The following is a 14,880-nucleotide window of genomic DNA, read 5'->3' on the forward strand; positions in this document are numbered from 1 at the left end:
CTGGTTAACATCTTTAAGGCATCTAGGAACTACTCTGTTACCTCACAGTGGCTTAACTTAACAGCTGTTCTTTAACATAACATATTCTAGAGAGCATAACGAGTCTAGAACAATCTGAGCTCACACTCTATCATGCTATATGATGGTTCATCTATTTGACATTTCGTGATGGTTTGAAGCACATGCGATCTCTCAAACTTAACAGTATCAGTTTAACATATTCTCCCACTAATTAAACATATGTTGAAATTGAGTCGCGCAATTGTGATTGCAGTTTGTGTAAAAGTCTGCATTGGCATTCCAATCGTGTCCGTTGTATCATATAATTGTGTGTCTCCGGAACACACACACACACACACCCACACACACACACCCACACACACACTCGCACACCCAACTGATTGAGGATTGGGAAAACGTTGGAGCACTGCGAGCGCATGCGTCATATTGATTTTCATTTGCCGGCCAAAATGAATAGAAAACTTCAAAAGGAAAGCCCAATTTGCCAACAAATTTATATATGTACATATATACATATATACAACTATAGCATATATAGAGATATATATCATCAAATCAAGTGCGGAATGTGAAATGCAATATCCCAATATCCAATATCCAATTTCCAATATTATTTTTGTCTGTGGCATCACAAAAAGAAGCAGAGAGACCGAGGAGAGTGAGAGAGAGAGAGAGAGAGAAAGTTTTGTTTGCGGCTAGAAGCCGGCGAGGCGGTCGGAAGTGGGCGTGGTGGCCCCATTCGATGTTGCTCGATTTGAGTGCATTTGATGGATGCCCCGGCCGCATGTGCGCGTCTCTTCGAGTATTAGTGAAATTGCCAAATCCCCAATCGCAATCAAATGCAAATAATCAAAATGAAATTCAATTTCAATCGCAAAACCAATAAAATTTTGCAATTACAGCTATTCACTATGCTTGTGTGTGTGTGTGTGTTTGATTTGACGTAATTACTTTTAGCCTGATTTAACAAACATTTGAAACGCATATCAATTTTATGAACATATTCAAACCAACTTAAGTGGCCATGGCATAACTGATTGAATATTTCGATAACTGTCTGTTATCGATAGTTTAAATGAGCACTGTAATAGAGCCATCGAACGTAGAATCATTGCTAATTTGAGGTTTCAAGTATTTGGTAAGCCTTTATATAGCTATACAGCTTTAAAGCTAACTAATACTAATTGAAAACTAAGGTCCATATGAGTATCCTACCTATTTCCCATCCATATATCAGTTAAATCTGATACTAAAGATGCTGAATCTAACTTCAATACTTCTAAATACATAGTTACTCTGATGGAACATGGCCCAAAGATCCATTTTTCGACAAGATCTCGATATATGACTGAAGTCGAACTTACATAAAGTAAAGCTAATAAGCTAAGCTTCAGACTGTCACATCCTCGGCTATATAGAGATAACAGAAAAGCTAATATGCTCTGCATGCACGCGCATAATAAGTATTCAAGTAACTTGGTCGAAAATTCAATTGAAATGGCAATTATAAAATTATGTATATATCAAACATAGGGGCTCTGGCCCCATCAATATAAGTATATGTAGCCTCTATATATATGTATTGCCATTCAAGTCCGAATCCATCACATAAACATTCAACATTATTGAAAGACAAACAATCAGACCAAGTTTAGCGAGTTCTTTCAAGTTTTTTACGTTCCATTTGGAATTCTCAAGTTGTTCAAGCACCAAATGTTGGGCAGAAAAGTTTTTGCTTCGCTCAAATAGAAATGTGAAATAAAAGTCAACGCAAGAAATACAAATGGGAAGTGAAAGCAAAAGGAACATGAGAATAATAAACTCGAAAATGAATTCGCCTCGACTTAAATGAGGCATTTTCATTTGAGGAAATGCAATTTGGGCTCTCGGACAGAAACTCATTAAATTTCAATGGCAATTATTTCGATGAGAGGCCCGGCAGACGAACGAAAGAGGCAGGCAACAAAATATATATACATAAATAAGCTCCCAAAAAAGAGACAAATAATGAGGGAAAACAAAGGAACAAAACCGAAAAAACAGAAAGAAAATTAAATGGGAAAAAAATTAAATAACTCTTTTTCAAATTCAATTTCTTATGCACGAGCTTAATTCTGTTTGCTCGGCGCTTGTCAAGAAAACGCTGAGAAGAAGAAGAAGCAGCAGCAGCAGCAGCAGTAGCAGAAGAAGAAAAGTTCATAATAACATTTACAGCACAACCACCCCACGGCAGCCACCACCGGAGCCACCGCCCAACCACCCGGAAAACGATGCAGGCAACAATTTCTGTCTTTCTTCATCTAAAGCATTTTCCAACTTTACACAAATGCTGAATGAAAAGCTGCTGGAAAACACACGCACACACACACACACACACACACACACACACATGGAAACGCACTCACATACACACAGAGAGCGAACAAACACTCAGCTGCAAAGCAAATGCTTTCTGAGAAGCAAATCTAGCTGCGATTTTCCATTTGTGCGAACGTCTTTGCCCAGATAATAATTTAAGGCCATTTGTGGGAAGAAACTCTGTAGAGTAGTATTTAGTTGACATATTTATTGGTTTAAGCACTTCACTTAGACGCTAATGGAACTGATGGAGGCAATGGGCATGTTGAAACGATTATGGAAGTATTCATCAATTCAACATATCTATCCCTTAAGAATGTAATCATTGGGATAAGCTATCAATAAGATAAGCTATATGACACTTAATCGACTTAAAGATGCGATACATATTAGAGTTTTAACATAGTAGCTAAACTGGTTATAGATACGATAGGCTAGTGAGATATCGGAATCTATCGATGAATGATGTCTGTTATAGATGTGTTATAGATACCATAGTCGAGTGAGATATGAGATTCCAGAACATATCGATGGGTTAAGTATGCTATAGATACATTGAACTAGCTGGATAGCTTAGACCATCGATATGTCATCGATAGACTATACCAATTCAAGATATATGATGGATTAGCTATACCTACTCAACAGAGCTGAAAGAAATAGTATCAGTACAATCATCATCGATACATATATAGATATATCGATAATTTATCGACACATATAAATGAGTAATACGATAAATTATCGATAAACTGCAGGTAGTCAATAGAGCTGCGAAAGTTATAGATATACACAGCGAAGTTTTAGTATCATTATCGTATAGATTTTATATCGATTACTTTTCGATACATATAAATGAGTGATACCATAAGCTATCGATAAACTGCCGATATTCAATAGAGCTGCGAAAACTAAAGATATACATAGGTAACCATATATGGCATAGATAGACTATGTCTATTTGAAAGATATGATGGAGTTAGCGATACGATAAACTATTGAATAAATATGACTATTCGATAGAGTTGAGAGAACTAGAGACACCGTGAATTTCCATGAATTTGAATGAGTAATACGTAATAAGCTATTCATAAGCGGCAACCTTTCGATGGAGCAAAGAAAGTTGTAGCTGGACCAAACTGTCGATATGTTATCGATCAGCTATGAGCACTAAGCAATTATAGATTTGAGAAGTTATCGATAGTCTGTACATTTACGATAGATGTTGGACAGTTTCTGATGTTATTATATTATCGATATAACGAAGTGAGCATCTTATAGATAAACTAGTTTAGGTCAGTATAGATACATATACATATGAGTCTCAATGTACCAAGCTTAAATACTTAATCAGATACTCTGTATACTGTTGCTTACTTTGAGATACATTTCAATGCTGCTGAACTAGTTAAAGTTGCCCCGGCAAATACTTGGAATTCAATGTGCGCACATCGAGATGCTTTTGCTACGCTTTGCTATGCCAATGAAGCGTTGCTTATTTGTGATTCAAATGGCAGCTCAAAGATAGTTAGTATCCTTCGCTGGCAAAGCTGCTTATGCGCAGCTAGGTGGACTCATGCACACAGATACTTTAAGCATCTTTCCGTCCGCTTTGTATCTTTAAGATACTTTTCCTGTAATCCGCTTTTACCTGGGCTAATTACCACTGGGAAAATACTCAAAGTGCGCTTAGCTATAGATGCATTGAAAACGTCGCAAACTTTTAATTAAGTTGCATTTGTATCTTTAAGATACATTTACTTTCAGATACATTATTAGGAAGTGATTTGAGTTTGCTCTGGAATTCACATTTTTCCACAGGTTCAAGTTGGAGCTGGAGCAGAGCAGCACTAAGTGAGTGCCTGAGTAAGTGGTGCAGGGTGGTGCGGAGTGGTGCAGATTGCTGCTGCCTTGATTGCAGCTGTCTATTGTAGGCAGTTAACACTATGTCCAATTGGAAGCAGGGCGCGAGAGTCGCAAGAAAACTGCAAGAGCTTTCAGCCACTTATGCTGTGTATCTCTGTGTGTGTGTGTGTGTGTGTGTGTGTACACGCACACAAAGACAAGATTTATATAGAGTTTTGCAACAAAAGAGCAGGCGCCGTTGCTCTGGCAAGTTCGTTCTGTGCAGTTTTTTGGATGCTGCAACGAAGCGGCTGCAAGTATATAGCGTGCCACAAATAGGGGCAGCTGCATACATCATATAAATATACATATACATATATATATATTTGTAATGTGTATATAATGCATATATAATAATATCTCTATATATTTATATATTTCTGTTGCTGTTGCTGAAGAGCTGAGAAATCGCATTTCATTTCATTTTTAATTTGATGCCAACAGCTGTGGGGGCGTGGCTAGGTTGAGCTGCTCTGTCTGTTGCTCAACTTGACCAAAGTCGAAATGGCAGCAATGCATCGCATTGAACTCTGAACTTTACCCGAGCTACATTTAAATAATTGATTTTGTTTGCCTTGCAGGCTCTCCCCCTCTCTCTCTCTCTCTCTTTGTATGTGTCTTCCGCCCTGTCTTTCTCTACCTCTCGTTCTCTCTCTCTCTCTATCTGCCTTTTCGATTCGGTTTGTTTCTTCTGTTGAAATATGTATGCTGCCTGCTTTTAGGCGTTGCCCGTTAAATCGTTTTGTGACCAGAAAGAAAACACTTTTCTATTGCACTCCACACTCATTGCGAGCTGGACCGGAATGAAGCGAACCGGCTAGGTCATATATAGCAATTGGAGCTGATGTAACTATTATTGTTAGACCTCTAAGTTTTAAATGTTACAGGATCTAGCTAGAAACAGTACAAAGACGAATTCAACTTCCTATTATATAAAAGAGCCGAAACAGACCGATTGGAATCGAGCTGAGCTGAACCAAAGTAGAGTGTATTATCTTAGTGATAATGTATGTAAGATAGCTTCATCTTATATATAACCATTCCATGAAAGGATTAGAATCTCAGCGAAATAGAAAGAATAACTAGTAAAACTTCAGATAGATTAAATGGAAGCAGAACTCTACTTTCGCATACATCGAAATCTAAATCATTCGAAACAATCGGCACTCAATTGCATTGGATCAGTCCTAGCAATGAGTTACTGACAGCTACTATCATCTGGTTGGCAAAGGAAACCAGATCCTACTAAATATTTCCTCATCGAACCGGCTCATTAGCTCAGCTCAGTTACAAAACTTATCGATTGACTAATTGCTTCCTTGAACAAGAAGTCTGATATGTTTTTAGAAGGCCCACAAAAGCAATCTTAATCTGGTTCATTGCCCAATTGAACTGGCCTAGGCCCAGCACAAAACTTTCCAGTCAATTTATTAACGAAATTACTTACAAAAGAAATCGAATCTTTTTTAATACATCCTACCGAGCCCATCCTCATTGAACCGTTTGATTAACAGTTACAAACTTATAGATTGAGTAATTGGTTCCTTAATCAAGAAATCAAATATGTTTTTTGAGGGCCCGACTGGTGCATTGTCCAATTGAACTAGTTCAGCTCACATAAATTATCAATGAAAATAATTGATGTCAAAGGAAATAATTCCTATCAGTTTAAAATAATATATTCAAGTACTACAAACGTACAGAAAGTTCACTTGAACCGGTTCATTAGAGCTTAGAAATGAAGCTAACCCGACAACTAGATAGCTCTCGTCTGCAATTAAATCAAATTGGAGCTCGACAATTGCGTTAATAATTGATTTAGTAAATGGGTAATACGTCCATTAGGCACCGCAGCGAAATTACGAATTACCGATAATTACATTATTTTTAGCAAATGTCACTCAATTATTTTGCCAGCCATTCGAGAATCGATCAAATTGCATTGTCTTGCACAATATTGGGGGGAATATTTGATTTACACTACTATGCGTATGGTCTGGGCCCATTTGGGACCGAGAAGGTACCATGCCAAGGCCAACCCCTGGCTCCAACAACTTCATCATGATGAACAATGCAATCGACGATTACAATTAATGCATAAATTGCTTTCCTGAATGAGCTGAAGTGTAAATATGCCAACAATAACCAAATGCTGTGTGCTGTGGGTGCGACTGCGATAGCCAGATGGCATTCAATGAAAGAGACAGAGCTAACAGAGAGAGCAAGCGAGATGCAGGGAGAGTGAGAGAGAGAAAGAGAGTGGGGGGAGAAAATGCAATTGAACCCTTTGTCCTGCCAGCCCATCATGGCAAAACTTTTCACAGCTGCAGAACGAGAGGCGAGGGCCAAATATTGAATCTATCCCTAATCATTGTATGTTCGTCAAATGAAAATTTATTGACTATTTGCGTGTGCGTGTTTATTCATGTCAATGTTTGGCAATCTAGATTTAAGTCTAGAAACTTTTGAATTTGAAATCCGCTTAGAGTATAGAGTTCGCTCTGAAATTTACTTTTAATCTATGCTTATCTATGTTGGACGGATTGATAATCCTAACTTTGATTACGATTTGTGTAATACTGCAGAAGAACGATTGATATAGGCATTATCAGTATATTAAGTCCTTCTAGTCGTGTCCATGCTTATATCTGTCTTTTCGTATGTCCATCCGTCCACCTGCCTGTCCGTCTGCGTGTCCACCCGCCTGTCCAACCGTCTATCCGTCCGTCTGTCCATCCGTTTATCATTCTGTCCTTTCGCTTATCCGTCCGTCTGTTCGTCTGTCCGTCTGCCCCTCTAACCGTCCTTCTAGCCGTCAATCCGTCCATCTCGCCAAGCTAGAGGCATGCGATTTCTCTCTTTATAGCTTGAGCACATCTAGTTTGTTATCGACTAATCGATAACTATTCGATTAATAACTATTAAAACCTAGAACGATTTGCAGTTATTCAGTTAAATCGGGCGCTAGAGTCTTCAGATTTTAGAGTTAGTCCATATATACATTTTTTTTTCTTTTGTATATATTTTTGATATTCTTGAAATTTAAGCCAAACTGCAAATAAAATATTTTATTCTTTTGTATATAAAATAAGAGCTATAGAGCTCTTAGATCTATAAGACCTATAGAGCTATAGTTAAATCTTATGCAAATGATTTTAACAATCAAAAACTATATCTATCTAATAGATACTAGATATGTCTAAGAAAAATTCGGGCTAAATTTTTTGTTATGACTAAACATCCAACTTTAAGAGGAATCAAGCTCACATATATTTTATAAATATTTATATGTATACATATAAGACTATATATACGCATACATACACCTAGTATATATATATAGAATATATATATTGTATTTGATTTAATTTCATCATTTACATACCTTATAAATTGTTGTCCTTAACTGATATTTTGTGGTTTAAAATATCACTTAGCAGCAGATCGCTCGCTTCTCTGTTCTTTCTCTATGCGTCTGTCTCTGTCTCTGTCTCGCTGTCTCACTCTGCTTACTCGCTAGTTGTCTCTTTCTAGTTAGCTCTTGCTTTCGCTCCTTAGTCAATCTCTCTGCTTTCTGTGTAAATTCTTGTAGCTCGCTGTTGTCTTTCTTGGATGAAAAGTTTTTTATTTGTTTCGTTTTTTTTTTTGTTTAAAATTTTCTTTTATTTAATATTCTATTTTTTTTCTCTTAGTTTTGGCAAGTTTTTGTTGCTGCTATTGTTGTTGGTGTTGTTATTGTTAACCGAAAATGTTTATTATTTTTAATTGGGCTCTAAAAATAATTCGTCGTATTTTGAAATCGTTGGAAGTCCGTTGGTTTTTTTTTAATTTTTTTACTGTTTCTGTCTTTGTTTTAAATTTTGTTCATTAACTTTTTTTATTATTTTTCTTTTTTTGTATAAATATTAATTTCTTTAAGAATTTCAAGTCTTTTTTATTTTCTTGTATTTGAAATGTAAATATATTTTACTCGTATTATATAGATTTTATGTTATTTGGTGTTTTTGGTTTGCTCTAAATTATGTTTTGTTTTTTATGTATATAATATTAATATATGTATACATATATATGTTTTTATGTTTAGATGTATCTAGACTTTTGCCTGCGTAGTGCGCGTCCTGTAAATTCTGTTTAAAAAAACCATGTGGTATATCGTGTCCAAATCGCCTAGAAATCGTCTCGTTTACGCTTTTTTTTTTGTGTTTTACTTCTTACTTCTTTTTGTTATCCTTTTGCTTGGTTTTCTACTTTTTCTTGCGCCTTTTTCGATTTTGCGTTCTCCACTTTTCGCTAAATTATCGTGGTCTGCTTTGGTTTTTCTTTAGCCTTCTATTCGTTCTATTTTATTTTTGTTTGCCTCTTATTTTCGTATCTCTTCCTTCCACTTTTTCTCTACCTATCTTTTTAGATTTTCTTTCGCCTCTATTCGTCTCTTGGCTTCTTCTTTCTCTCCTTTTTTTCTCTGGTTTTCGTCTTTTGTAGCCTTCTTTTCTTTTCCGTTTTATCTCAATCTCTCCTACTTTTCAGACTTCCTCTTACCTTGCTTCGCTCTCTTCTTGCTGTTTCCTTCCTGGTCTCTTTTCTGCTTCTTTTTCGGCCTCCTTTTCTCACTTGAGCACAGATGTAACAACCCACAACACTATTTGTATAATTCCTAATCAATTATACGATCTATATAGCTAACACCTAGCTATATGCACACTTAAAAAAAAATTACAGTAAAAAAAATGTTGTTTGTTTTTTTATATTTTCACAAAGTTTTTTTTTATATTTCGATTCTACAATTGCTTTTCCTTTGCTCTAATTCCCTTCGTTTTTTCTCGCTCACATTAAAAAAATTTTAGCACAAATAAATCGTGGTAAATGTATTGGAACCGCTTCTTACTTTTATTTTTTAATTCACGCTTTATTTTCTTCTGTATTAAAGTTCAAAATTTCATAAAATTGTTTATATTTATATATATGTATATATATTTTATATTTTTTTCTTGATATTTATTTAATTTTGTTGTTGTTGATTGCTGATTGCAGACTTTCGGTTAAAGACTTTCAATTATCTGAAATGATATAGGAGTAAATATATTAGCAATATTCTAAAAAAAAAGGAGTAGATGGAAGAGAATAGATGAATATGGGGCATTTCCAAAACTTTAATTTCGCTATGAATAATTTTTTTTTTTACAAAGAAGCTCTCTTAAACTCATTCACAGTAATGAATCTAGAGACTCAATATTTGGAACGTATACCCGTGTAAGCCCTCGAATTAAGGTGTGTAGATTTTCTTGATCCGCCCACTAAGATATATAGAGATGGTAAAGAGGATTTGACGAATAGGTCTACAAACATTAGGGGGCGTGGCAAATCGGGTAACGCTGTATATGTTTAAAAAATATGCCAATTGGGGGCGTGGCAAATCGGAAAACTCATATGATAACCTTTGAGCCGTGAATAAGTATTCTGCAGTCGGTAAGGCCCGATTGCAACTTTATTGTTTTGAATTTTAATTTAGATCCTGAAAAAAATATATATAATATGTTTATGCCCAATTCTACGGTGTATATATGTATATACTATAGATCACTTGTACGATCTATAAATATCGTTGCACAGATATGGCTTGAGCTCTCTAGGCGTGCTTTTTGTTAGTGGGTCAAAAGTTGGACTACTTAATATCTATTCTCAGTCAAGGCACACTCACACACACACACACACCCACACACACCATGGACGTAACTGTAACTAGACTTTCTTCACATATATTTTTATGAACGATCTGTCAAGTTTTCCGGTCTTGGGAACGGCTTGAAACGTACTAAAACAACGGCGACTGCGACTGCGACAGCGACTGCGACGCTGACGTTGACGCTGGCGTTGGCAACGGGACAATGGCGGCCACAGCGAGCGCACGTCTCTTCTTGAGCTCTTGAATCAGAGAAGTTGCCGTTAGAAGTTGTTGCTTCCTCTTGCTGCTTTCAGTTCTTTCGGTTTTCGATTTTCGCTTTTGTTTTGCTCGACGGTTCTTTGCTTAGTCTCTGCTGTTGTTTGTTTACTTTCTCTGTAGTTGTTGCAGTTAGTTGTCTTTGTTTTTAATTTTTTGTTGTTGTTGTTGTTTTTGTTTTTTTAGTTTGTTTGTGTACTACGGAAACAAGGAGAAATCATATAGCGACGCAAATGATAAATTATATGAGTAGAATAATACAAAACGCGCTTAAAAAAGAACCGCGTTTGCTGGATACGCCGAAGACTGCTTGACTCGTACTGATTGAGAGAGAGAGCGCAGCGAGCCCACCAAAACAACGGCAGCAGCACTGGCAGCGACGTCAGCAGCAGCAGCAGCAGCAGCAGCAGCAGCTGCGGCCGCAACGTATCCTGTGTTGAGAGTTGCGCTTCAACGCGAGCCAAACGAAGAAGAGGAAGAAGAAGAAGCAAAAACAAGAACACAAACAAACGGTAAAAGAACTACAACAATGCGAGCAGCAGCAGCAGCAGCAGCAGCAGCACCTACACGGCAGCGCCCCGTAAAGCTCCAAGCTCTGCGCACAGCTTTCAGCTGCTACAACTCTACACAGGCCAAAGGCAAAGCTGCGCCGCAATGCTGCCGACTGCAACTGGGCCAAGTCTCCAAAGCACAACTCGATTTCATTTGTGTGTTTGCAAATGCATTTAGATAATTTACAATGTACCAAAAGCACACAGAGAGTGAGCGACAGAGAGAGCACGAGAGAGAGAGAATGATAGACACACGCATGCATATTTATATATGGGCATGCGATCTCTCTCTCTCCATCTCACTCCCACCCACATACGCACTTGGTCTGCTATCATTGGACCACGCATACATATATACATATATAATCTGTGTAATTGCTGACACGCACACACGCACACACATGAACAGTCTTCTAATATGGCGCCATCTCAATTGCAGTGTGACCGCATCAGCGCTTGATTATAATTGAAAGTACACACGCACACACACACGCACAAAGCTCATCAGATGGCGCTTCAGCTGTTGCCTTGCACTGTGCTGTAGTTGGCACTAATTAATGGTCGGCCAGATAATACGGCCGGAGTCTGCCAGTGGCAGCCGCAACAGTGCAATTTGCATGCATAACGGGATCGTTAGCGTTAGCCCAGTGGAATCGTTAAAGCTCACTTTTTCCATACAAGCGAAAGTTTTTTCTTTGCGCTGCTTCGCTCGGTGCAAAGAATTTCCCGTTTCTGATTGCAGCTGCAATTCAAGTAGACAGCAATTCAGGTGCAAAAACGAGACTAAAGGGCGGATAGAGGTAATCGGAGGAGAGAGTGGAATGAATGATGGAGTAGGAAATGCGAGGAAGACAAATGAAAGATGCAAAGAAGAAGCGCGAGAGTAAGAAACAGAGAGAGAGAGAGGCGAAAACACTCAACAGAGAGAGAGATGGGATGGGAGAGGGGCTGTGAGAGAGTGAGATGGAAGACAGAGATAGCGAGCTAAAAAGAGATCTATAAAATCTTTCCTTTACAATGATAATCGCTGATGAAAATCTCATAGTGAGACTTCAATTTAATTATATACATCTACACGTAAATTCATACATACATAAACATATGTCACATACATACATACATAAATGACTTGCATTCGAATGCATTCATTCATACAATCACCTACACATACTTTCATACATTAATTTATAAATTCATTTATACATATATTCACATATGCGTTTATACATATTCATACATTCATATAGCCATACATTCATTTATTCACACATTCATGTATTCATACATTCATATAGTCATATATACATTCATACATGCATACATGCATACATTCACATATATAGTCATACATTCATATAGTCAAATATACATTCATACATTCATATAGTCATATATTCATTAATTTATACATTTATACAGTCATATATACATTCATACATACAGGCATTCATGCATTTATACATTCACACATTCATACATACGTTCATGCGTGCATATATTCATGTATTCATACATTCATACATTTATATAGTCATATATACATTTTTACATTCATATACGCATACATTCAGACATTCATTAATTCATACATTCATATAGTCATATATACATTCATAGATTCATACATTCATACACTTATAAATTCGTAAATTCATACATTCATACGTTCATGCATTCATTCATTCATTCATTCATTTATATGTCATACATTCACTCATGCACTCATACATTCACACATTTATACATTCATTTAGACATGTATTCATACATACATTCATACATATATTTACATTACATCACATTCATTTCGCTTGCATCACATATACATACATATGTATGTACATATATCATGCACACATACATATCATACATCATCATACACCTTGTCTACATCATTTATACCATATACATAACATATGTATGTATGTACATCATTTACATCGCATACATAATGTATGACATACTAAAGGCCTCCTCTCCAATAAAACTTTTATCAGCTCCTCTTACCCTACCTCCCTCACCCCCTTTAAGACCCATTCTACAGGCCACACATGATGCAGTATATCCTAGAATATTCATATTATATATACATACATATATATATATATACACATACATATTTATAGCTATATACACATAGCTATATTTCACTTTATAATTGGATAGAAAAGTTCATTTGAAATCCGTTTATCGCTTGGGCCCGGGGCAAAGCGGATCACAGGAGGCGGTGGGCCTTCAATTGCAATTAAGGAACGGGTCAGCTGGAGGGGCGGTGCTTGGTAGTGGCCGAAGGGATGTCGAATGCTTTTTGAACAATTTCAATTAATTAAAATAAATAATGAAATTATGCGAGGTTCGTGTGCCGCTGAAAGCCGAGCAACGCAACCACTCAACCACTCAAACAGTTTGGGCAACTGTGGGGCGCTAGGTGATTGGGTGGGTCAGTAGAGTTCACTTCATGCCAGCTTCCTTTTTTTTTTGCGTGCTCTGCGTCTTATCTAAGCCAAAAGCTGAGCTGCATACATAATCAGCCCGCAGGCAAGGCGGTGCTCGGCTCGGGTCTCGGTGGGGTGGTGCAGCAAAGTCAATGCAACTCCGCACGGGCACAAAAGCTCAAAGCTCTCGCTGTGTAGGGGACGGGCTGTGTAGAGTTTAGCCGTGGCACCCCACTGGAGACTTTTTCGTTCAGCTGGAAATTAGAGCAGCTCCTAGCAGAGCGTTGGCCGAGAGGGTGTGTGGGGCGCTGGAGTGGGTTGGGGAATGCACTACGCATATCCTGAGCTCAGGACACACACACACACACATACATACACATACACAGCTGCTGTGGAGAATGTGCTGGCGTACTCGGAATTGTGTCAAGCAACGAGGAACACGCCCCGAATGAGCACCGGCCGGCTGCCCACGCAACCGCCCGTTCCCAGAGGAGGGCAGCGAGAGGCGGATGTCGGCCCCGTTACGCCCCCATCATCATCCCAGCTGTTTACCTTTGACTACAACTTGACTAACTTAAAGTGCCTTACGGCCCCTACCCCCTGCCCCTACCGCTGGCCCTATCGCTGCCCCTACCACTGCCCAGCTACCCGGATGGTTCCGAGCTAACGATGAAAAGTAAAAGGCAAATCATATTTGCAGCTGGCCAAGGCAAGGAAATCCATTTGACAATTGGTAGCCCTGGTAACCATCCAATTTCCAGTTCCTATTTTCACTGCACAACATGCTTGATTGAATCAAGGCTTGAATCCTTACGTAGGCTCCTTTGATTTGCTTTCCTTTCCTTCTTCGACTCAGAGCGAATCAAGTGTCGAGAGCTGAGCGACTATTCGAAAATAGTTTCCCAATTCAAGCCGTAGCTTACAAAATACCTAGAATTGTACTTTAAACTATCTTGCTTCAATTAAATTTGATTTTGTGAATTGAATGAGTTTTCTTTCATTAGTTTCTCTCTACATTGATGCAGCATCAATAAATGATAAATATTTCCTAATAGGTAATAATACGCTTGAAGAAGTTTTCAGTACTCTACTAGGAGTTCCCCTGGGAACTTCTAAGAACTGATAAGTCAATCATTTTTCACTTTATTCAGAATTATATGAAGATCACATGAATTTATATTGGAGACTCCAGGAAATATAATTTTGTAGCTGATTTTCAACAAACTTTTTAATGGTTAATATTAAGAGAAAAATAGTTATCGAGTTTTTCAAACAAACTCCATATACCCATACCATACAGGCAGCTACAACAAAAATTTCAAGTCTTTTGCTCTTATAGATCCTGAGATCGAAGCGTTCAGATATACGTAGAAATAAACAAAAGGACAGACGAAGAGCTGAGAAGGCTAAATTGACTTTGATATATGTATGGTGTATTATTTGTGAATGGCTTTAGGGTATATTAAAAGAAAAATGGGTTCGGGGGGACTAAATTTAGTATTTTTAAATACCAAGACCAAGAAGTCAACTGTGGAAACTAGCTATATATCAACAGATCTTTAATGTATCAATAATATCTTTATGAAGAAATATATATATAGAGTTGTCATTTTATAATGACTGAGGGTTAGGATTACTCGACTCGAATGGTAGATCTATGCCTAAGAGGCAA

General features: G+C 37.5%; 1 protein-coding gene across 4 annotated transcripts in view; it reads right to left on the minus strand.

Annotated features, from left to right (window-relative positions):
• Positions 1 to 14,880, minus strand: part of fne (ELAV like RNA binding protein found in neurons) — a 158,150-nt gene that overhangs the window by 22,445 nt on the left and 120,825 nt on the right. The window contains exon 2 of one of the 4 annotated variants that reach the window (XM_089263537.1): positions 7,670 to 7,740. The gene's annotated coding sequence lies outside the window, so the exon portion shown is untranslated. Of the gene's footprint in view, positions 1 to 7,669; positions 8,154 to 14,880 lie in introns of those variants that run through there. The other 3 variants (XM_089263539.1, XM_089263541.1, XM_089263540.1) reach the window with 3 other exon arrangements.

This window comes from Drosophila navojoa, chromosome X (assembly GCF_054131105.1).
Source record: "Drosophila navojoa isolate 15081-1374.11 chromosome X, UAZ_NAV_1.0, whole genome shotgun sequence".
In the NCBI taxonomy this organism is placed as follows: Eukaryota; Metazoa; Arthropoda; class Insecta; order Diptera; family Drosophilidae; genus Drosophila; species Drosophila navojoa.